We start from the raw sequence: 25,809 nt of genomic DNA on the forward strand, positions 1-25,809 counted from the left end.
CACTCAGACTCTCTCTCTCACTCAGACTCTCTCTCTCTCACTCAGACTCTCTCTCTCTCACTCAGACTCTCTCTCACTCAGACTCTCTCCCTCACTCACCCAGACTCTCTCTCTCACTCACCCAGACTCTCTCTCTCACTCACCCAGACTCTCTCTCTCACTCACCCAGACTCTCTCTCTCACTCACCCAGACTCTCTCTCTCACTCACCCAGACTCTCTCTCACTCACCCAGACTCTCTCTCACTCACCCAGACTCTCCCCCCTCAGACTCTCCCCCCCTCAGATTCTCCCCCCCTCAGACTCTCCCCCCCTCAGACTCTCTCCCCCTCAGACTCTCTCCCACTCAGACTCTCTCTCTCACTCAGATTCTCTCTCTCACTCAGACTCTCCCTCTCAGACTCTCCCTCTCAGACTCTCCCTCTCAGACTCTCCCTCTCAGACTCTCCCTCTCAGACTCTCCCTCTCCCTCTCAGACTCTCCCTCTCCCTCTCAGACTCTCCCTCTCCCTCTCAGACTCTCCCCTCTCAGACTCTCCCCCTCTCACTCTCCCTCTCAGACTCTCCCTCTAAGACTCTCCCTCTCAGACTCTCCCTCTCAGACTCTCCCTCTCAGACTCTCCCTCTCAGACGCTCCCTCTCAGACGCTCCCTCTTACTCTCAGACGCTCCCTCTCCCTCTCAGACTCTCCCTCTCAGACTCTCCCTCTCCCTCTCAGACTCTCCCTCTCAGACTCTCCCTCTCAGACTCTCCCTCTCAGACTCTCCCTCTCCCTCTCAGACTCTCTCTCCCTCTCAGACTCTCCCTCAGACTCTCTCTCCCTCTCCCTCTCAGACTCTCTCTCCCTCTCCCTCTCAGACTCTCTCTCCCTCTCCCTCTCAGACTCTCTCTCCCTCTCAGACTCTCTCTCCCTCTCCCCCTCACTCTCCCTCTCCCCCTCACTCTCCCTCTCCCCCTCAGACTCTCCCTCTCCCCCTCAGACTCTCTCCCCCTCAGAATCCCTCTCTCACTCACTCTCTCTCTCACTCAGACTCTCTCTCTCACTCAGACTCTCTCTCTCACTCAGACTCTCTCTCTCACTCAGACTCTCTCTCTCTCACTCAGACTCTCTCTCACTCAGACTCTCTCTCTCACTCACCCAGACTCTCTCTCTCACTCACCCAGACTCTCTCTCTCACTCACCCAGACTCTCTCTCTCACTCACCCAGACTCTCTCTCTCACTCACCCAGACTCTCTCTCTCACTCACCCAGACTCTATCTCACTCACCCAGACTCTCTCTCACTCACCCAGACTCTCTCTCTCACTCACCCAGACTCTCCCCCCCTCAGACTCTCCCCCCCTCAGATTCTCCCCCCTCAGACTCTCCCCCCCTCAGACTCTCTCCCCCTCAGACTCTCTCCCACTCAGACTCTCTCTCTCACTCAGACTCTCTCTCTCACTCAGACTCTCTCTCTCACTCTCTCAGACTCTCTCTCTCTCACTCAGACTCTCACTCAGACTCTCTCTCTCACTCAGACTCTCTCTCTCACTCAGACTCTCTCTCTCTCACTCAGACTCTCTCTCTCTCACTCAGACTCTCTCTCACTCAGACTCTCTCTCACTCAGACTCTCTCTCACTCAGACTCTCTCTCTCACTCAGACTCTCTCTCTCACTCTCTCAGACTCTCTCTCTCTCACTCAGACTCTCACTCAGACTCTCTCTCTCACTCAGACTCTCTCTCTCACTCAGACTCTCTCTCTCTCACTCAGACTCTCTCTCTCTCACTCAGACTCTCTCTCTCTCACTCAGACTCTCTCTCACTCAGACTCTCTCTCACTCAGACTCTCTCTCACTCAGACTCTCTCTCACTCAGACTCTCTCTCTCTCACTCAGACACACACACCACACACACCACACCACACACACCTTGTCTGGTGCCACTCTAATGCAGATAGTCCCAAGGTGTAGCCCCATCTCTTTCTTACCCCCTCTCTTCTTCATTCACTCTCTCCCCTCACCCCTCTCTTCCTCACTTCCTCTATTACACCCCCTGTCTCCTCACTCTCCCCCCTCCATCAATTATCCCCCTCTGACTCAAACCCACTCCCTGAATCCGTCCTCCTCACATTCATTCCCTCCCCCCCTGATCTCTCACACACACACAGACACACACTCAGACACAAACTCAGAAACTCGCAACAAGGGGGAATCGGAGCAGGGGGGGGGAAACCGGAACAGGGAAGGAATCGGAACGGGAAGGGGGGACCCGGAGCAGGGGGGAATCGGAACGGGAAGGGGGGACCGGAGCAGGGGGGGGACCAGAGCAGGGGGAAGATTTTGGAACGGGGGGGATCGGAGCAGGGGGGGGGGGGAATCAGAGCAGGAGGACAAGGGGGAAGCGAGAGTGGCATGGAGCAGTAGTCACCTAACTTGCTCCATGCAGGAAAGGGCGGGCCTCGCTATGCAAGGTCAGATAGACTGCAGGGGTGAGCAAACTTTTTATGCCGAGCCCCCCTTTTCATCCATTTAATTTCTCGGGCCCCCCCTGCCTGACGTAATCAAAATCACATGAACCCCCCCCCTTTATTAAACGATATACAATGTAAATACAAATATGTTTCAACAGCTCGCGCTTGCAAAATTGGGCTGCGTCCACGTTGCCACCGAGAGTGGTGACATCACCAACTCTCCAAGCATGAGCACAGGGTGTCCTGCATAATTTTGCAAGCACGAGTGGGGGGTATGGATCAGGGCTATTTCTGTGTTTGTGTGTGGTTGTGTGTGGGTGTGGGGTTGTGCGCATTGACTGCTGCTGAGCATGCTTCAATTTCAATTTTGTTTGTCTCCCCAAGCGCCAAGCTTGGGAGAGCGTACACCCTCCAATTTGTGCAACGCTGCATTCAATCACAACACCCATACACACACACTATCACAACACAGACACACCACACACACAATCACAACACACACAACACCCCCCCACACACTAATATCACAACACACACTAATATCACACCACACAACACACACAATCAATCACAACACAAACAACACCCCCCCCCCCACCACACACAATCACAGCACACATTCAATCACAAAACACACACATCACTATACACATATATATATATATATATATATATATATATATATATATATATATATATACACACACACACACACACACACATCACTATACATATATATACACACACCCACACCCACACACACACACATCACATACATATATATATATACACACACATCACTATACATATATACACACACACACACACACACATCATTATACATATATATATACACACACACATCATTATACATATATATATACACACACACAGCACTATACATATATATATATATACACACACACACACACACACACATCACTATACATATATACACACACATCACTATACATATATACACACACCACTATACACACACACACACACATCACTATACACACCACTATACACACACACACATCACTATACACACACACACACATCACTATACACACACACACACACACACATCACTATACACACCAATATACACACACACACACACACACACCTGTACTGCATGCTCGGTTCCCCACGCTGCTGAACACTGGAGGTGTAGGAAGAGGAGGGCTTGAGTCTGTGTGCAGAGACGCCCCGCCCCCTCTGCAAGCACAGGGAAACAACAGCAGCAGCAGCACGGAGTTTCTGCCCGCCACTGCTCTGCTCTGCTCTGCCCCCAGGATTCGCCGCACAGGCTGCGCCCCCCCCTAAATAATTTGGCGCCCCACAGTTTTGCGCACCGCTGAGATAGGGCTTGCGAGGGCCAAAAAAAAAAAAATCCTGGCAGCGTGCCAACACGCGCCAGCCAATCAGGAGACAAGGGAGGTTTTTTTTTTTTGCAGAAGAGCGCGCTAAATCCTGTCACGCCAGTGCCCTCTGTTCCCCCATATTGGCGGCCCAGGATCCAGGGGGGGGCAAGCGCCCCCCCTTGCCCCCCCCTGCGGACGCCCATGCCCATGGCTATGAGTTCCCATACATGCCAGAGCCCATTTTGCAGGAAATAGAGGACAAGAGAGACTCCGAGGCTCCGAGAAGCAGTCCTTGAGTACCTAAGAACTAAGTTTGGTAGGACCGCTTATTTGAAGGAGGAGAAGATTTGTGATGTGATAAGAGCTTGAAGAACAGGCAGGAATATCTACATGCACAATGTCCTGTACAGACCAGAGTATGGGTCTGTTCAACCCTTCTATGTTAAGGTTGTGGATCATAATGGGCGGGAAGTGAGAAAGCCTGATCCCCGCCATTATTATTAAGTTAGGGTTCTCCATGTTGGGAGGTACCCAATGTTATGTATTCGCCATCTTGGGTGTGACAGTCTGAAGTGTACTCACTAATCAATTGTGTTTGTAATCCACAAATTTTTCACCTGCAGGATGGTACAGCAAATTAGGTCCAAGTGGGGACCATTGGATTCAACCTGAGGGAGAGTGTAGCCCTGGTAAGAAATAGGGCTATCGTTCTATCCTCCTCCTGGTGTAATACCTGGTATGGGCAGGTTGCCAGGAGTTATCATGGGTTCCCCCCACTTCAAGCACTGCTCTGAGTGGTGGATGTAGGTCACCTGACCCTTTGTTGTAGGCAGAGACACAGGGGGCGGTGCCTGTTGAGATCATATAGAGCAGTGCACTTCCTTTTTAGTGTGGAGAAGTTAGTGCTGAGTTAGAGTTAGGAGTGTATGGAGAGTACAGTTGGGGAAGGAGGAGCAGCCTCTTAGTAGAGCTGCTGGGATTATAGTTAGTAAGGTTGACCAATGCTTCTCACCCTGCTTAGGGGGTGAGGGAAGAGTTAGCCACACCCTGGGTGCCCTTGATCCAGGGTGGTGGCAGGGAAGATACCATCCTGGAGGAGAGCAGTCTAAGTGGAGTAGACAACCTGTACCTGACTGTTGATCCTACTGCCATTGTTGCTGCTATCACTGCTGTGAATAAAGAGCTGCTGCTGCTATTTAAAGAAAGACAACCGTGTGAGACTGGAATCTCTCATCCCTGTGTGGGAATACTCTGTATAATGATTCCACCCCGCATTCCTGTGGCTTACTAGAGATGGAGGCGCTGCACCACTAGATGAGAACGAAGGCATCCACCTCAGAAACCTGTTCCTGTAATCCCCCATACCATCGCGGGAGACTCAGGCCCCCCTGTTGCCAGCAGGTATGCACCACACTAAGACATGTAGCCAGACACTAGTACAGCGTAGGGGGGCTGATCTGCGATTGCCCCGGGGTCCATGGGTTACAGTGTTAAGTTTGAGCATCTGATTTAGACCTTTTTACTTATTTATATATTTTTTTCTTTTAAGTATAATTTAAACATTGAAAATTGGAAAGATGAGTTTAAATCTGGCATGTTTAAATGCAATGTTTGAAAATCAATGAAAAGAACAATGAGAAAAAAAAAGAATCTGTGAGAATCTGAGGACCTGATTGGCTGAGAGATTCTTATAGTATTCCTCAGTTCATTCATGAAATACTACAGCCAATCCGAGTGTGGGAACAATCTTGCCAGCCAATCAGAGCACTGCAAATATACTGAAGCCAGGCAATTGTGGATTCAGAATCTGACAAGGGCATGCGCCAACTTGACACCTCTGCCACTTGTCATGCAGAAGCCATCCACTGAGTTAGGTTCCTCAAAGTCTGGGTTAGAGAAAATGGTGGTCCAATGACTTCTAGTCACCCCAGGACTTGAGTACTTGAGGCTAACTCCTCTGAGGCTTTCATGTCTAGAGTCTGAGGAGACTTGCTGGCACCAAGCTTGGTAGACAAATGATCTCTCAGAACTTTGGATCTGAAAGTCTCACCTCAAACGACTGCGCACAAGCCTATAACTTTTAAAACACATCGTTTAATAAAAATATACACTTTGAACTTTCTAAGTCTGCTGTTATGGGGAATAGAATAAGAAGTTGCACCTTTATTCCTACAGTACTATCCATATTCCCCACACACATAAAACAGACATAAAAAATACCTCACAACCTTATGTATGATTGGAGTACGCCAGAACCCCTATATAGGTTCTCGGTGACCTTAGCATTATATTCCCCTTCACCTAGGGGCCCCTTGACATGTTCAAGGACACCTCACATCTCTATGCCCCATTTACCTTTCTGGTCTGTGCTGAAGCAGGGAAGCCTGATGGTGAGTCGTGGAACTGTTTTCAAGGAGGGATTTTGACCGGAGCAATGTGCCTATATGAATCCGGGATTCCGACCTGATTCCTGGGTACATTTTTTTGGGTATCCAGCAACTCAGGGCCCAGACTAGCTAGGCTCACTTGACAAGACACTCTCTGCTTAACCCCTCTTGAAACTCATAGCCCAGCAATCTCTTCATGCTAGCAAACCTGGAAAGGTAAAAACACCAAAATTATTTGTCGCATAATTTACAAAATGCACTTACAATCACTGGGCTCAAGACATGACACTCTTGGACCCCAATACATGGATCAGAGGTAACCAAACCGGCTTAAACCTTTATTGTGAGCTTGGTTAACACCTCAACATCACACCTCTAAGTTCTTTGTGTACTTCTGCTCTGACATGTGTATCTGGATCATCGGTTTTGCACGTGTGCTTTTCAGACCTGCAGGTCATTACTTTCAATAGGAACTTTTAGTTCACATTGTCTGTGTTAGGGCATTTTTCCTTTTTCCATTGTATTATTGTCAGTAATTTATCATCAAATCATATTTATGTCTCTTACATTTTTTGTTTATACAGGTGCAGCCACGAATATCCGAACACGTGTCTTGGAAAATCTGGGGCAATATCCCAGTAATGCGGCAACATTTCTCTGACATTTCTGCAGACAGACTAATGGCACATTGGATTAACACAGCGGGGGTCCCTGGCAGTCCCATTAAAACTGACCCGGAATCCTTGCTGTGTTAGTCCAATGGGCCATTAGTTTTTTTAAAGCAGTGTTCGGATACTCGTAGCTGCATCTGTACTTTTGGGTTTTGTTGATTTATGTTCTATGCGGTTTTCTTTTGGTCCCCGCTTTGGTCTTAATCTGTCTTTTTTTATCATATTTCTCTTGTTTTGAATTTTGGTCTTTAGCAAACTTTTTGTACATTCATTATTTATCAAAGTGCTTTATGTGAGTTTTCTTCTTTTTGTGTTTTGATATATTCTTTCTCTTTAGCATCACCACTGGCATTTTTTGCTATATTTTGTGGTTTTTGGTAATTTATTATTTCTAGTGATTTTTTGATGCAGTTATCTGATATTCTCTACATTTTTCTGTGATTTAAGTGTCATTCTTTATACCTGCTCAAATCACTTAATCTATTTAAAGTTATTATGGATTTTTAGATAATGAATAGCCGCGTCTTGCTAGCGCTGACTCAATTTATTGTGTTGATGCAGCATCTGCTGCTACATGTACACCCTTGCTAGATGTTTCAGGGGATGACCAAATTAAGGCACTTACAAATTTACTCACTAAACACGTACGCACATGGTGGAATATAACTACATTAGATAGATACCTCAAAAATAAGTTCATTCCAAGGAGGTTCTGTATTCAGATGTTTTCTGCTTTCCCATTTACTGATTTAAAACTTTAAGATAAATGGGAATCTGCCCTCACTACTTGTTCTGTCATAAAGATGGTATGTAAGAGAATCTAGAAATGTTTCTCCCACTATGTCAATGGGGATGAAAACTTCTGATATTGATTCATCAGACTATGAAAATGCACAACCAGCTGGGTCAGATACCATTCAATCCTCTCGTCCCCCTTTTTTATCCAAAGGTCGAGGCCACAGGGGACAAGGAGACCCACGAGAAGGGGACCAAGAAGTCTTCGCGACCATGGCACCTTTGGATACAAAAGCCAAAAGAAAACCTGTTAACGATGAATACTGATAAATTGACATATGTGAATTTGTCTGATATTGTACTATCTACCACTCAAACTGCTGTGTTAGGCCCAGGGCATGGTTACTGCTTGCTTGCTTAAGCATGCTCTCGCTTGCTGAAGCTTGACACTGAGCCCCTACATCCGCAATTAAAGCGGCTTTAGTAGGGGCTCGCGCGTGCTTTCCGTTGCTTGCTGAGGCGCGCTTGAACAGAGCCGACAGTGAAATTTTAAATTCACACGTTGACTCTGCTCATGTGACGCCTCGGCAACCACTGGAAGGAGAGCAGGGAAATGTATCACACACCTCCGCATGGAGGAGGCGTGTGTGTGTGTGTTGATGTGCGGTGCTGTCAGCCTGCGGGAGATTGAGGGGGCTTGTGCCGCCAGTGGGGGGGAGCGGGTGATGTGCCCCCTTATGCCCGATTCCTGTGGCTGTAATCCCGTGTGGGAGATGAAGGGGTGTTGCGCCGCCAGGGGGGGGGGCGGGTGATGTGCCCCCTTCTGTCCGATCCCTGTGGCTGTCAGCTTGCGGTAGATGGAGGGGGCTTGCGCCGCCGGGGGGTGGGGAGCGGGAGATGTGTCTCCCTTCTGCCCTGATCACTGTAGCTGCCTCCCTGCCCGTGCGGGAGATGGGAGGGGGGGTTGCGTGGTCGTTGGGGGGGGGGGAGTTTGAGGAAGGGGTTGTGTCCCGGAGCAGTGGTGGCAACTAGGTGGTGTGTGTGATTATATATATATGTGTGTGTGTATGTATATATGTGTGTGTGTGTCTGTGTCTGTGTGTGTGTCTGTGTGTGTGTGCATGTGTGTGTGTGTGTGCATGTATGTGTGTGTGTGTGCATGTATGTGTGTGTGTGTGTGTGCATGTGTGCGTGTGTGCATGTGTGTGTGTGTGTGTGCATGTGTGTGCGTGTGTGTGTGTGTGCATGTGTGCATGTGTGTGTGTGCATGTGTGTGTGTGCATGTATGCGTGTGTGTATGTGTGTGTGTATGTGTGTGTGTACCAGTGTGTATGTGTCTGTGTGGTGCGTGTGTGTTCGCGAATATATTTATCAAAGTTGCACAATGTTAATAAATAATTTATTCTCACATGTCTTTTTTTTTAATTTTTAAAATATTATATAATACACACACACACACACACACACACACACACACACACACACACACACACACACACACACACACACACACACACACACACACACACACACACACACACACACACACACACACACACACACACACACACACATATACACACACACAGGTTCCCCAGTGACACACAAACACACAGACCACTTCAAAGTGACACACACACACACTGACGGCTACCAAGTGACACACACAGTGATACCCGCCTCCCAAGCGCTTGCTGTCTCCTCTGCCAGGACAGCAAAAAGCTCCTGGTAGAACGAGCGGCAGCAAGAAAGAGCGAGCAGCAGCACCTAAGCGCTTACTATGTCCGAGGCCTTAGAATGTGGACTTTCTTTCTCACCTACTAATACTTGTGACAAGTTCGAATGGATCAAGGACTTTATAAAAATTTTGTAGGTAGCTTCTGTTGTATAAACACTATTGCAAATCAGATGAAGATCCTGCAAATCAATTAGATATGTACAGCTGGACATCTACTGACCACTGAAAACTCTGGGATATGCTCTCGTTAATGGATGAGAGTGATGGGTCTCTCTAGGATGAACTCGCAGTAGTTAGGCATATCAAGCCAAAATCAATATTTTGTCCTCCAATTCAAACTTCTTCCCAAATAGAGGTTTTCCCTGATTTAGTTGGTTAGGCAATTTTAAATCTACTAGACACGATAGGTAATACTAATCTGGACAAATCAGAATGGATGGGAATAGAGAGTTTTAAAAAACTCAAAACAATCAAAATAAAGTCTGCTGATAATGGGGACAATATTGTTTTATTGTCTAAAATCCTCAGCGAAAATGAGGCCTATAAGCAACTTAGAGATCCTTTGTGCTACAAAGAACTGAGTGTGATCCCAAAACGAAGTTCAAAGAAGAATTAGATAGGGCCTCTAAAATAATTCTACTGTATCTATGGGAGCTATTTCGAAATTAAATTTTGAAGGTCTAACATGTACAGTAATATACTGTAAGTTTGGGAGGAAATCATTTGCACACCAAATGTGCAGATCTCATAAAATGTCATAGACATTATCAATTTGCATTAAAAATAAAACAGTTATCACACAGTTTGGACATGGGCTTAATGGATATGGTGAAATGGAAATCTGTACAAAAAGCAGCACTTATTCGAATTGAATAAATATGCCTTATTGCAAGTGCCACTCATTCTCTATGTGAGAGTGTTCCAATTTTTCCTGATGAACCCTGCATGCAACAATGTTCAGCATTCATGCCAATGTCAATACAACTAGGACAATAAACATTAATAACTTGATTTTTGTGAATCCAGTGAAAAATGTAGCCAATTGCCAAATTTAAAACAAATGAGCAAACATGTCTTCATGTTAAATGACTATAAATATGAGACACTGCTACTGACATTGAAATCGAAGGAGCCAGTGAAAGACAAGCAACAGAAGCTGAAGGTAATATACACTGTACATGTCTACAAATATATAATAAACAATAGATCTACTGTTCTGAATGTCACACTCACTTTCATTTATAGAAGACAAATAGTTTCTTTATTTAGTATATGAAAAAAAAAATATTATGAAGACAGTTCAATTCAAATTCAATTCTTTGGCAATTATCGTTGAAGCAATAATTGGACAAATACAATTTTATATTATTATTTTTGAAAAAATGTCTCCTTTGTAAAACCTTAAATGTTTTTTTTTTAAACAAAGAGCTGAAAATGATGAGTATGTTTAGTTGATTTAACACACACATTCCCAGTTAGCTCAAACTCCAACACCCACCACATTATATATATTTATGTCAAAAGGAGTGCTCATGAGCGTGGCAAATGTATACAACAAAAGACAGGGGTGCCCAATGCTACATCCAATTGACAAAACATATATGATAATAAGTCTAAAGTTTTTTTTACCTCAGAATACAGTTTATTCACTTACCAGCTTAGTTTGATCTCCCAAATATGTTTTAATGTTTTCTTTTAATTAATCCTTTTCCCATATTAGGACCAGACAGCACTGAGACACCAGCTTAGCCTGTAAGTGAGTCACAATGGCCGGCCACTAAAATACAGATATCTCGTGCTCTGCATTGGTATCAACTAAACATACAACAAAAGACAGGGGTGACCAATGCTATATTCAATTGACCAAACATATATGGTAATAAGTATAAAGTTTAAATACTTTATTAATAATAATAATAATAATAATATTTTCTTGGTTATTTAGTTACACCCTTTGGCCAAAGCGTCATAAGCCTGCATACCAACGTCAAGGTATAACCAAATTTGCAGGTCCTAACACTAAGGACCTGCAAATTTGGTTATATCTTGACGTTGGTATGCAGACTTATGATGCTTTGGCCAAAGGGTGTACAGTACTGTAACTAAATAAGCAAGAAAATATTATTATTATTGAAGTATTTAAACTTTATACTTATTACCATATATGTTTTGTCAATTGGATGTAGCATTGGGCACCCCTGTCTTTTGTTGTATGTTTAGTTGATACCAAAGCAGAGCAAGAGATAGCCGACTTTCAGTGACCGGCCAATCTGACTCACTTACAGGCTAAGCTGGTGTCCCAGTGTTGTCTGGTCCTAATATGGGAAAAGGATGAATTAAAAGAAAACATTACAACATATCTCGGAGATCAAAATAAGCTGGTAAGTGAATAAACTGTATTCTGAGGTAAAAAAAAAAACTGTCCATATGAAAAAATACCCCACAATCTGCAAGATGATGATTATGTGACATAGATTAGAGAGAAATATAAAAATGTTATGAGGTCGTATCACTATTACCATGTCCAACATTCCATATTAACATATAATAGATTTATATTTAATAACTGTAATTACTAGTCCTGTACTCTGTATGTGCCGTGTAGGGTAACAGAGATGTGTAAATGTTATTTTATAACTATAAGTACTAGTCCCCTCTGTCCTTCAATGCCCCCGTCCTCTTGCTCAATCCCCCAATGGCCACAAGCACACAATTTCCCCCCACACAAATACATACACAGTTCCACCACACACACACAGAGAATTCCACTCCCACCCTCCACCCCCCTCCCCCCTCCCCCCACCACTTTCACGGGAGACCATCACTTTAAACACTTATACCCGGGGATCATATGATTGAGCAAAGCAAAGGAGATAAAATAAATTGTCATTTATTTTACGAATGGGTATACACACAATGTTAAACAATTACTCTGAAAATACACTTCCTGGAATGGGGCCAAATGAAATAAAATGTTCCCAAAACGAAATCTTGAAAACCAGAGACTCTAGGAGCAATTTCCCACTCCTGGGAGTTGCTTGCAAAATTGCTTGAAACTGTCCGCGGTCAGCAGTGCTAACTGCAACTGCTGTGTATGTCAACGGAGCTGCTTCTTTCATTCGGTCGCCACTCTAATGCACTTGGAATCTTTAACCCTTACGAAATCTTAAAGGGTTCTTGCATGAATCTTATTAATCTTGGATGAATCTTTATAATCGGATTCTCGATGGGCTGCATGATTTCTTATGGAGTTTAAATCTCTATCTCTAACCAGTGCAGCTAATCCCTCCGTGGGAATAATTTTTCCCTCCTATCCTGGAGTTGCCAATACTTTGGAAACCTGACAGAGGGGGCTTCTCATTCTGCTAAGAGCATGTGCCAAACTAGCACCTTTGTTCCTTAGCATATGAGACCAAGCCCCTCTCCCTGGCGACACCAAGTCTGGGCTAGCCACCATATGCTAAACTGCCAGGACTTTTCACTAGGATGGGGGTACTTGATGATCCCCTCCCCAAGTAACACCTGAGCCCTTTCAACTCCAGGCTTTACAGACATCAGGCACCAAGCCAGCAGGACGTCTTAGAAGTCTGGAGCTGCACATTCTTATCTGCTTTAGTGAGTCACTAGACGCATACTAAGTGGGGGCTACAATAAATGAGTAATTCCTGGTCCCTGGTGGTCTGAATGAAAGTCCAAATGGGCCTAATTTGAGGGGGACTTTCACTATACTATTAACAAATACACTATTTGTACACAAATAAACTTTTTGAGGGGGACTTTCATTTATCAATTTTTACACAAACTTATAAAAATTACACTATGGGTGTTTTCATGTTTCTCCCTGAACTATGCGCACAGCAAGTTTCAGCGTGCTGGAAGCTTCCTAGCCAAAGTTAGCACACAGCTGGCTTTATTTGTCAGTCGCTGAGTTTAAAAACACTTTTTTCTCTCGACACGTTATACCTGGTGGGAGATACACTGAACCCCTTTCCTGAGTTCTGGGAGTTTGGGCATATACCGGGGTCCCTGGAATGTGATTTCCCCCTGCCCAGTCTTACTGTTCTGGTCTGTGCTGAAGCAGGGAGTACTGGCAATGAGCTGCAAAATGCTTCCTAGGGAGGATTTTGTCCGGTTGTCTGTGTCTTAATGTCCCCAGGAATCTGGTAGGAATCCTGGGTACATGTTTTGGGGTAACCAGCAAGTCTGGCCCCCTTCTTCCCAAACAAACCCTGACAACACTTTACGGTAAAATCATCCCTGAAACTCATGTCCTGAGCATCTCCGCTGGTTAGCACTCCTGGAACAGTAAAACACACACATATACATCTATATTGAAACACAGTGCATATGCCAAACTGGGTTGCAGAGCTGACACTTCAAACCTCCAATATGGCTCAGGGGCACCCAGACGTGAATAATACCTTCATTATTGGCCTGGGTACCCCCTCACCACCACACACCCACACCATACCACCCGGCACACACAAACACACACACACAATTCCACCACACATATACACCCATGATTCAACCCTACCCACACAATTCGACCCCACCCACAGACACACAATTCCACCCAACCCCCACATACAAAATTACACACACACACACAAAATTACACACACACAATCACAATTGTTACCCCCGTGCACAATTCCAACACACACCCTCCACAATATACAAACCCACTCTAACACACACACCCACACAATTCCACCCCCCGCCCCCCCACACACACAGACACAATTCCACCCCCCCAAATTTCCACCTGTAAGAGACATGTGCAGAGGTAAAACCAGGGAGACAGATTTGGGGAAATAAAACCATAGCTTTAATCAGCCTTTCAAATTAAACAATGCAGAAACCACAAAAATAAACAAATAAACAGCCTATACCTGTGTAAGGGCTAACTCACTTCCCCAGTCCCTCTCTGCAGGGCTTTGTAGAATAGGCAATTAAACCCCCCACATACATAGAATTCCACCAGTCACACACACACACACACAATTCAAAACAAACATGGTTCCACCTTCACACACTCACAGACACACTCACAATTCTGACCCCCCATACAACACACACACTTCCACCCTCCAACCACACAATTCCATCCCCCACATACACAACATTTCACAGACCCACACATTGAAAAATGAAATAGTGTGATAAAGCGCTAATGCCTTTAACTTAATCAATATAATTATTGAAAGTGCTGATGTAGCCAGGTCTCCCTTTCTGTTGCGCCCCCCCTCCCTCCTCTTACTTGCTGCGGCCGTTCGCGGGGAGGTGTGGGGGCATGTGCGCGAGCAGCACGCTGCTCCCTGACGCAGCCGGTTGCCGGGGATGTGCGCGGGCCGTGGTCACATTGCCGAGTCCCGGCGGCTCGCGGTGCAGGGCGCCGCCATTGCGCATTGTCTTGCGCATGCACAGTGAGAGCCGAGCGCCAGGAGGACCCCAAACAGCTTGCGCATGCGCAGTGATAAGCGCGCGAAAGCTAACCTACCAGGGAAGGCTCTTGTAAGGGACTACAAGTCCCATGAGCCTCAGCAGCACCCCACATGATACCAGGGAGCCAATAGGGCGGCAGCATCTTCCTGCAGGGGAGATTAGATACTTTTTGTGGGCTTGCAGTACGCTAGTCAAGACCAGGAGCAGCCAGGGGAAGGAGGTAGGGTGCAGTGACTCCCTGCACTAGGCCAGCAGCCCTCCTAGGCCCCAGATAGCCCTGAGTTACCTGAGCTGAGTGTTGTAGGGACAGGCCCCAGGTTAGGGACCCTGCACCTTACTATTAGAGTCAGTTAGAGACTCCGCAGAAGCTGCGTGTCCGTCCAGAGGGCTGGGCACAGATCAGCATTGTTGCTGCAGAGACCATCCGGGTGGGATCGCCCCGGACGGTAGTTTCCTGTGTTCATCCGTCAGCGGAACCTTTGCGCAGATCCGTTGCAGGCCCGAGCACTGGAGTGCTCGGCAGGTAACCCTCATCACGTGCACCAACAATACTATCAGATTCACACGGGGCCAGTGACTGCGCAGTCATACATATCCTATCACCTGGGGAAGGGGTGGGAGACGTATTGTGTATGTGGTTACTGGACACGGGGTGGGATCACCTGGTGAAAGGGGTAGCGTCCTGCGAGACGCACTAGTTAGTGTCTCCTCTAGAGAGGGACACCTGCTGATTGGTTGTTTATTATGCAAAGAGAGTATTGTTGCGCAAGTACATTGCATGTTCAGTAAAGCCCCTTTGCTATTTCACATCCAGTGTATGTGGTTATTGTATGTGTCCTGCGAGGAACCATTCCCCCTCTGGTGGGAGCCATCGCAGGTGGAGGCGCTGCACCGAGTACAGGGTTACTCATAATATACATGCCCCAGGTTCCCCGTGGCGAAGCTCAGCCCTCCCGTGAGCTTAACAGGTAAAGCACCACACCTGGTAACAATAGGTTATCCACACTCACACTATATATGCGATTGGGTGGGGGAATACCCGTTACACTTACAAAAAAGAAACCCTAAATGAAGAGCTAAGCAGCCTGATTAATGTGATTGATGCAGATCACTCCCAATAGTACAACACAATACAATAATATCGGCACCTGATTACAAAATTCAAATCACCTATTGTGATCACTGACCCAATGACAGACCTGCCCTGACTCTCCAGACATGATCACAAAGGTCTTGATAGATGTCTCATGACATGTGGGGATACAAGAAAGAGATTTTCATAGTGCAACACTGAGTAAATAAACCAAAAAATAAATAAACATATACACAAAAATTTATAACATAGAACACAGAATAGCTAAAAATATACTGGTGACATTTAATGAATATGATACACAAAATCATTTAAAACATAATATAAGATAGACACTGGCTAATGGTGATTTAATCTGGAGGGTTAAAATGGGAATCCTACTCACAAGAATGTGGAAGGTAACCAGCATTCAGCAGCATCAGCTGCAGTAAACCTCCGTGGTAGAGTGCAGGAGAGGAACTTCACAAGTCTCTTCAGACCTCAGACACCGCTTCCACGTGTCCTGCTGGTACGATCACAGACCCGCTGTGTACGCCGCCATCAGATGACATGGTTTGCGCATGCGTCGTGGCTACAAGTCCCAGAGGTGCACTGCGCATATAGCGCTGAACTGCAAATGTCTCCAAAGTCTCTCTAGACAGTACACATGGACAACAGGTGGTAATAAGAGAGTCCACACCGGTACCAGTGATATGCAAGTGCGTAAAACACCACCCCGGGTTGTCTTGGGTCATGGATCATGTCTGGAGACTAAGGGCTGGGCTGGACTGTCATTGGGTCAGTGATCACAGGTGATTTGAGTTTTGTAATCAGGCGCTGATATTATTGTGTTGTACAGACCCACACATACAATTTCTCCCCCCCCCCTCACGCAATTCCACCCCCACGCACACACTTCAACTTCACCCAAAAACATAGAATTTCAGCAGTCCTACACACACACACACACAAATTGTACACGTCACAGAATTCAACCAAGACACAATACACACAAACACACACTTCCACCTTCCCACACAAACACATGCTTCTACCTCCCACACATACATAATTCCAACCCTTCACAACACAAATACACACATGCACCCCCCCCCCTATACAATATACACTCCAACCCAATCTCCTCCAAAATACACATTAAGTTTGTGCCCCAAAAACACCAGTAAATAAGAAGGCTGCTCCATACCATAAGGTATATGGGATTGAGTTAAACTACCTGTCTCTACGCACTTACCACAGTGAGCCTGGAACAGAACAATTGATAATCTGATTTACGAGGAGAGGCTAGCTAAATATGATTTATTTACAGTACATTTGAAAAGAGGTGTTGAAGGGGGTATGTGATAACAATATAAAAATATATTTGGGGACAATACAAGGAGCTTTCAATATAAATGTTCATCCCAAGTGCAGTACAGAGGACACGGGAACATCCCTTAAGGTTGGAGGAAAGGAGATTTCACCAGCAAAAAAGGAACAGTTTCTATACTGTATGGGCAGTTACAATATGGGATTCATTACCCATGGAGACTTTGATGGCAGATACAGTACACTAGATATCTTTAAAAAAAGATTGGACCTCTTTTCAGAAAGGAAAGGAATATGTGGGATATACCAAATAAGTAAACATGGGAAGGATGTTGATCCAGGGAGTAATCTGATTGCCAATATTTGGAGTGAGAAAAGAGTTTATTTTCCCCTTTTTGAGAAATCATCCTCCCTCTGGATCAATATACTGTAAGCAGGGATATAGGATAGGGTATCTGTCATCTAAATTTAGCATAGGTTGAACTTGATGGATGTATTTCTTTTTTCAACCTTGTCTACTTTGTAACTATGTAACTATATGTATACACACACACACACCACACATACACTACTTTGTAACTATTTAACTATATGTATACACTTACACTCGCTCTCACACATATATTTCCCCAAACGTCACTACAATTAAAATAGGGATATGCAAAGATCAGTATATTTAAATGTGTCAGCCCCCCCACTGCCTACATTTCTATAAAACCTACTGTACACTGGATATTTATGTGCCTTTGAGTCAGTAAGATACTTGGTATCTTGAATGATGAAGTGGGAATATGTGTATAAGAAATAGAATCACAACCCACCTGCTCTGCTATTCATTGCAATATTTTAGGAGGTGTGGGTTTTCTGTTACTAATTTAAATATACTTTTCATATCACATTAGCATACTAAATTAGCATATCTTGTATCTCTCTCTCTCTCTCTCTCTCTCTCATGAAATATTGAGCCTTTATGGTCAAACCACTAGCATATGAATTAGATTGTAAGCTCTAAGGGGCAGGGACTCCTTTTCCTAAATGTCACTTTTACATCTGAAGCGCTTCTTCCCATTATGTGTTATTTGTATTATTTGTTGTTTATATAATTGTCACGTGTATTACTGCTGTGAAGCGCTACTGTATGTACATTAATGAATATTTATAAATAAAGATATACATACATGAAGAGGCAGAATGAAACGTGAAAAGTGCTTATAAAAAGATATTTTCCCACGTGGATATGCACAACTTGCAGCTACTGGTATATCCCCCTTATTCTTTCAGAGATATTGACCTGTGGACTCGTTCTCATCGTGACCATGACAGTGAAGCATTTTTCTGCCACTATGTGCCTGCTGCTGGGGCTCAGTGTCTCAGGTAAGATAATTCCTGTGCGTCTTTATTGAGAGATAGTTGAAGTTATAACCACAAAATCATGTGACAGAAAAGTGTGCTGGATTCACTAAAGAACACAAAGCATTTTAATGTGCCTTATTGTCATATTGTCATATTCTCAGTGCCCTGACAATGAGTTAGCTTTAGCACTTCTCACAAATTAGAGTTCAAAGAATATCTTTGTGGTACTGTAATTAGTTAGCCTTTGAAGTGGGTTGAGATATATTTAAATTCCAGTGTTATCACTTTCTGTCACTTACCCTTCGGGTACCGACATGTCTTGTTTCTATTCTATGTGCAAAACTACAGTGTTCATTCCAAGCATTAACAAAAAGAGAAACAGCGCAAAAAACCTCATGGTGTAGTAATTGAAGTATTATTTATAATGGTGAAACAGGTGAGTATTGCACGTACATCAAAAATCAGTATAATTAGCATGACATGTATTTGGAGATGTTACCACTCTGCACTCTGCACTCTGCAACAGTGGATAAGATGGTATCGATCACCGGATCAATTCTCCTCCTGCACTCCCGTGTGGCAGTCCTTGTGTGTCCTCCGCTCGAATGGATTGAGAACCCTTGCCGCAAGGTATAGACATGGTCACCGCTATCACGGAGAGAAGGGCTCCCTTCCCAGTTCCTCAGCGCCAGGTCCGCATACACACGCCAGTGACGTCATCAAGTGGCGTCGACGGAGAGTCTTACTTCGCGTCTTTTGCAGGTCACCAGCAGAGGCAGCAGAGAATGTCCTGTGTGGAAATGGATATTGGCAATAAACAAGTAAACCTTAGTAGGTGATGTTTGGAACGCGCCCTCTTCTATACAACATGTTTCGTATATATGATATACTTCGTCAGGGAATGTCAGGCAATGTAAGACTCTCCATCGATGCCACTTGGTGACGTCACTGGCATGCAATCAGCCTCAAAGCCGCAAGACCGGCCGGTCTAACAAAGTTGATGATGGAATAAAACAAACCCACAGTTTTAAATAATGCATAGAAAGATAACCACAGAAAAAAATACTACCAAGGATTAGTTACTGCACAGATACAAATGTGCCCTTGATTGAGTGAAGCAGCAAAGAAAACAGCCAAACTTGAATGTAGACATGGCCGAAAATATGAACAGTTCAATTAGTCCCTTTATACCAAATAGGTACTGTATATATGATTTTTAAAAAAGTGTCCCAGATAACAAGTAAGGATATTAAGTTGAATCTTAGGTTGAATAAAGATAAGTATGATACTTATTCAGAGCAGGCATCCAGGAACTAAAGGAGTAGAAACTGCAGATGCTGGAGCCAATGTTTGCGTGCAGAGCCTTGTGTAATGTAATTGTCCAGTATGCAGAAACTTCCTCCCCATCTTCAGAGAGAACATCCATGCCAAGCCCCAACAAAACATCCTCCATCGGACGCTTACAGTCTTGTGGGACCAGACGCCATCATACATGTCCTCGTGGATGGCATATATGGATCATCTTTGCGCGACACCGGGTCCCAAGTGACTATTATATACCGCCCATTCTATGAATAACATCTTAGCCACCTGTCCTTCCAGTCGGCCGACAGGATGAAGCTGTCAGCAATGAGGACTACCCCCATCGACGGCGTGGTGAAGGTTTGGCTGGAAATACCACAGCTGAACACGGCAAGTCTCAAACCATGGTTATAGAGGCTCTGATATGTGCCCTGAGCCTTAAGAGCACACAAACTGGGGCTCCAACTTAGCAGGTAGCCCTTTGAAGTATGGGGATGAAAAATCCCTCAGCTCATTCATCCATAACTTATGGGCATGTTAATGAATTCATTTCCAGGCTGACAGGAAAGGGTTCCTGCCTTTACATTTAAAACACTATTGAAATACAGTTTATTTTTATATGTAGGTTCTGTATGTGCAACAAATATAAAATCCACATGTATGTTCATGGTACATTTTTACCTAGCTGCACTCCAAAAATTAGAGTGCTAGCTCTTTCCTAGCACAAGTTATCCACTTAATTGAAGAGGCTCTGTGATGTGGTTTGCGGTTTGACCTATAATCGGTCTGGGTTACAAGTCGGGATACAATGTATCCGTGTATGCTTTGATTGGTAACCGCAGACACGCGCCACCAATTCACCTCAAGTGAATAACAAGACAGCCGGATATATTGTAGCAAGAAGGTACTTCAGCTAAACCGCAGACCACTTATTCAATTGACTTTGCGGTTTCGACATCTGTGGTCTAGAAAGTGATACCATCTTCAAGACAGCAACTTACTCGCAGGCACGCTTATTCAATAATACTTGGTACAGAGCTAAAAGCTCCCCCATGTGTTGTGGCTACAATTTTCACAGTTCACATACATTCATATAACACTGCAGCTAGCATCTGAGCTGTAAAACAGGGACAATAAAGATAGTGTAGGGGAAAATATTGCATTATAGTGACCATACAATCTAACCCTTTCAGTCCCAACCAGGTTTAGTGTTAACCAGTCGGGCATAATACCTTTATTATTGGCCTGTTAACCCCTCACTGCCACAGATAATAATAATGAAAACATAACTGCTTTACTGTTGGGACCCCAGAAGCATTCACACCAAATTGTATAGCGCTGGCTTACTCCTAACCTAAGTTAGCTCCCTGTGTCTTTACTGTGTGAAAAAGCGGCTAGAGTTAAAACCCTTTTTTCGCTTTGCGGTTTGGCAATGAAACATTGTTACAATACTCGGAACTAATCCATAACTGTGACCGCACTCATACAATGTAACTTAGTATTACGATGTGGTAATCATGGTTGCAACACTCTGAACTTCTCCATAACGGTGACCACACTAATACAATGTAACTTAGTATAACGATGTGGTTGGCGGTTGCGATACTTGGAACTAATCCATAACTGTGACCGCATTCATACATTGTAACTTAGTATAATGATGTGGTTTGCGGTTTCTTAACGGGCCACAGACCAACACATTAATTGAACAAGAAACTCCTGATAATGATGTGGTTTGCGGTTGCTTAGCGGAACCCACACGAACAATTACAATAGTTTCAGCACTCAGAGTATTAATGTGGCACCCTTATACCTAGCGGGGCACACATACAGTTTATAATACAATTACAGGGTTGCAGCCATTAGTGGGCTGCAGATCTGACAATTTACATTTACCCACTGTGATTCAGGGGTACCCTGTTACATGGCTTATACAGCTGATACATAATGTGACTCAGGGGCACCCAGCCTGGCATAAATATCTTTATTTATCGTCTTGGGTAACCCATCACCGTCGCACTCCCTCATGCCACGTCTGGCACCCCAATCCAAAAAGACCCAGGCAACCTGGAGAGACCTCGTTCCTCCGTCTGGCATGGTCACTTGCATCCCGGTGCCCGGGAACAAATCCTCTGGTTGGACAGTATCAGGTCAGACCAGGGTAACAACAGGAAAAAAGAAAAAATGATAGCGCACTGCAAATGAAGGGCTGGAGGCAAAAAGTTGAAAAAATAAAAATGCTTTAATAAAGATGCATAATAGCCTAAGCTTAAAAGAGAAAAAAAAGAAAAAGGACTCCCCTAATGCGTTTCACGCCTAAATGGCGCTTTATCAAAGGGTATCCTCCGTTTCAGAGTGCTTACCTTAAATAGCAGCCCCAATGCGGAAGTAATTTCGCGCCAAAATCCATCCATGACGTCAGATGGTAAGAGACCGGATAGTGAGCTACGGAAGCCCAAAAGTGCAAAAACACCTCCGCATTGGGATGCAAAGTAAGGAAATCATTGACAACATAAAAATACAAATCAAAAATTGACATACTGTATCCAAACCTAAATAAAACAACAACATATACATTATGAATTTGAAAGATAAAGTATAAACCATAAAGAATAATTTAAAACAAGAAAAAAGAGAAAACAACATAAGAATGCTTGAAAATAAAATATAAAAAACGGAACCAACGGTAACCATGGTGACCCTTCCTGAAAACATATAAAAAAAATAGCAGATAACAACAATACTCATATTAAGTAAAAAAGTGAAGCTCCTTGAAATAATCAAATAGATATACCTAGATATAAATATAAAAAGAAAAATATATATAAAAATTATATGTATATATAAGTAATAATAAGTATTATGTGAATATTTATGGACATCAAAAAATGATAATAAAATCGATGTTCAACTAGAAAATATCCATGTATAACATGAATAATATCTATTAATTGACTAAAAAGTAATATATAAATGTAACGAGATATGTATAAAAAAAATATATATAATATGAAGTATGATAAATAAAGATAAAGTGATTTAATATAAGAAATTAAGAAAAATACATAACTATAACAAACTTATAAATAAACCAAAAAATCAATTATAATGTGACCAAGAAAAAATCATTTGATTATATATAACTGAAAAAATCAACATAATAATAATATAATCTACATCTATAAAAAAATGAATAAGCTCCCAATCTTGGTTAATACCAGCAGGATATAATGAATCCATACTTTAAATCCAGAACATCTCAAGTCTGATGTTCTGGATTAATAGTATGGATTCTTTATATCCTGCTGGTATTAACCAAGATGATTTGTATTTTTATGTTGTCAATGATTTCCTTACTTTGCGTCCCAATGCGGAGGTGTTTTTGCCCTTTTGGGCTTCCATAGTTCACTATCCGGTCTCTTACCATCTGACGTCACGGATGGATTTTGGCGCGAAATGACTTCCGCATTGTGGCTGCTATTTAAGGTAAGCACTCTGAAACGGAGGATACCCTTTCATAAAGCGCCACTTAGGCGTGAAACGCGTTAGGGGAGTCCTTTTTCTTTTTGTTCTCTTTTTAGCTTAGGCTATTATGCATCTTTATTAAAGCATTTTTATTTTTTCAACTTTTTGCCTCCACCCTTCATTTGCAGTGCGCTATCATTTTTTCTTTTTTCCTGTTGTTGCCCATTGGATCGAAGCACACCACTTTTGAGATTGTTGGAGACCTTCAAGGAGTTTATGTGTGAGTTTACTCATTTTCCTTGCCCCTTTATGTTGTTATTGTGTTTGTGATAATTTTGTAGTGCTCCAGCCTATAGACCCAGGGGCATCTGACCTGGTTTATGGGGTCAGTTTACTTATATGTGGGCTTGCTTCCATTTTCCTTGGTTCAGGTAGTTCCCCATTACTAATATTAGGTCTATTTATTAGGCTTTATCGAGAGCAATATTTTCTTCACATACACAATATATGGGGGTTATGGTCATTATAAATCCTGGCTATCAGCTCTATTGCTGCCATCATTTTGGGTTTTAGAAGCACCCATATGGAGATGTACTCCACAGGGTAACAGTAGCACCGGATTCGAGCAAGCCATCCGCTTGGCGATCTCCGATGGTCACTCTCCGCAGATGCTTCTGCCGGACACCGTTGTATTGCAACCCGACTGGTGAAACCTCATGTCCTCCCATCTCTGCTGCTGGTTCCTGGGAAGCAAGTGCAGATCTCTCTGTGGATGTCCTTCTGTGGGTTGATTCCGCAGCTGTACTTGGCTCCTCTCTGTGTGTCAGTCACACACAGGCGACCGGCCTTGCAGCTGGAAAACATTGCCCCTGATGGGGTCCACCAGACCTGGCATGGTCTGGAAAGTCTGGTCTGATTTGATCCACTTTTGTTCACAGATAGCATCTCCTCTCGTGTTTAAACTCTGCAGGTTTGGGGATGTTGTTATCCACTGAGGAGTCTGCTTGGCTCCCTTGGATGGCACAGCTGGTTTCTTGAGAGCCCCTTTCTCGTCCATCAAAGACCGACTGGTCACAAACTCATCAGCGAACCTGGCAGCTTCCACATGGGTCTTAGGTTTGAGGGACACTGCTACAGTAACTGTTGGAAAATTGTCTACTAAAGTGTGGTACTTGGTGGCACTTAGTGGCACTACAATCCTCCACCCACTGGTTCTTCTGCAATGCCATGCGGTCCCCATACAGGACATAGGAATCCCTGGGTATCGTTCCCCTGTCCTGAACTTGCCCTGGTAAGCTTCTGGGGTGAGGGCATACTGCATCAGCAGCATTGCTTTCACAAGTTTAAGTTCATCCATGTCTTCTGATGGGGTAGCCTGCAGAGTTTCTTTGGCTATTCCAGGCAATTAGGGGTGCAATCACAGCACCCAGTCCTGTGGTGGCACCCGGTATCTTTGGCATTGGATATCAAAGTCACTCAAAAATCTGTCAATTTTATCGGTGTCATCCACAAACTTATTAAAATTTGGTGATCCACTTAGGGGATTTCTTGTTCCCCGTTGATCAGGTGGGCTTGAGGGGACACGTTACTGTGTACTGCTGCAAGCATCCAAATCCTCTCATCTGCTGTAGCCCTCTCTCCCCATGATGCAAGAAGCGCGGTGATGCCAGGGGTGGCGGGTCCAGTAGCCATGGGACTATCCCTCCCACACTCCCAAGCGCCAGTCCTTCACCCTCTCTCTCCCCTTGTCCATCTCCATCTGGGGCTGGAATAACCTCCTGCGCCCCAGGCTGAAGTGTGATCACTGCTGCTGCATGTATGGGTTAGCTGACCTCAGTTAAAGCAATACTAGCTTCATGCCATTCCATGTCCTCCTTCAAATGTAGCTTTGACCGACCAGCCATCGTTAGTCCATAACTTTCACACCGGGTAACGACCCAAGCACGGTCCCAGGACCAGAACCGTCCCAAACGCTTATCCATGTTCACCTGCATACACAAAGTTAGGTGACCAAGGGGAACAGTATTTTTTCATGATCTTGTGAAACGTGTGTACGCTAACTCTTGCTTTGGGAGCTCGCAATCTTTGAGTCTCCCGCTATGCTATAGGATCCTGCAGGATGCTATACCATAGGCTCAATCATCCCACCGCTGCTACCAGATAAAAAGCCTGTCACGGGAAACCAGCACATTTAACACCTTTATACCCGGAGATCATATGATTGAGCAAAGCGAAGAGTTAAAATAAATTTATCTCTACCAATTACATACACAATATGTTACACAATTACACTGAAAATACACTCACTGGGATGGGGGCAAATGAAATAACTTGTTCCCAAAACGAAATCTTGAAAAACAAAGACTCTAGGATCAATTTCCCAGGAGCGGGAGTTGCTTGCAAACAAAGCTGGAATCAGTCCTCGGGCAGCAACGCAACCTGCAACTGCTGTGCACTCCGACGGAGCTGCTTCATTCGATGTGCCACTGCGG

The 25,809-nt window shown here is 44.2% G+C and overlaps 1 long non-coding RNA gene across 1 annotated transcript in view; it reads left to right on the plus strand.

Moving 5' to 3' along the window:
- Positions 1-10,479: 10,479 nt before the first annotated feature.
- The window catches only part of LOC142468865 (uncharacterized), a 176,570-nt gene continuing 161,240 nt past the window's right edge, over positions 10,480-25,809 (plus strand). The window contains exon 1 of the long non-coding RNA XR_012788892.1: positions 10,480-10,510. This is a non-coding gene — a long non-coding RNA (uncharacterized LOC142468865). The remainder of the gene's footprint in view (positions 10,511-25,809) is intronic.

Source organism: Ascaphus truei, chromosome 1 (genome assembly GCF_040206685.1).
Source record: "Ascaphus truei isolate aAscTru1 chromosome 1, aAscTru1.hap1, whole genome shotgun sequence".
Taxonomy (NCBI): Eukaryota; Metazoa; Chordata; class Amphibia; order Anura; family Ascaphidae; genus Ascaphus; species Ascaphus truei.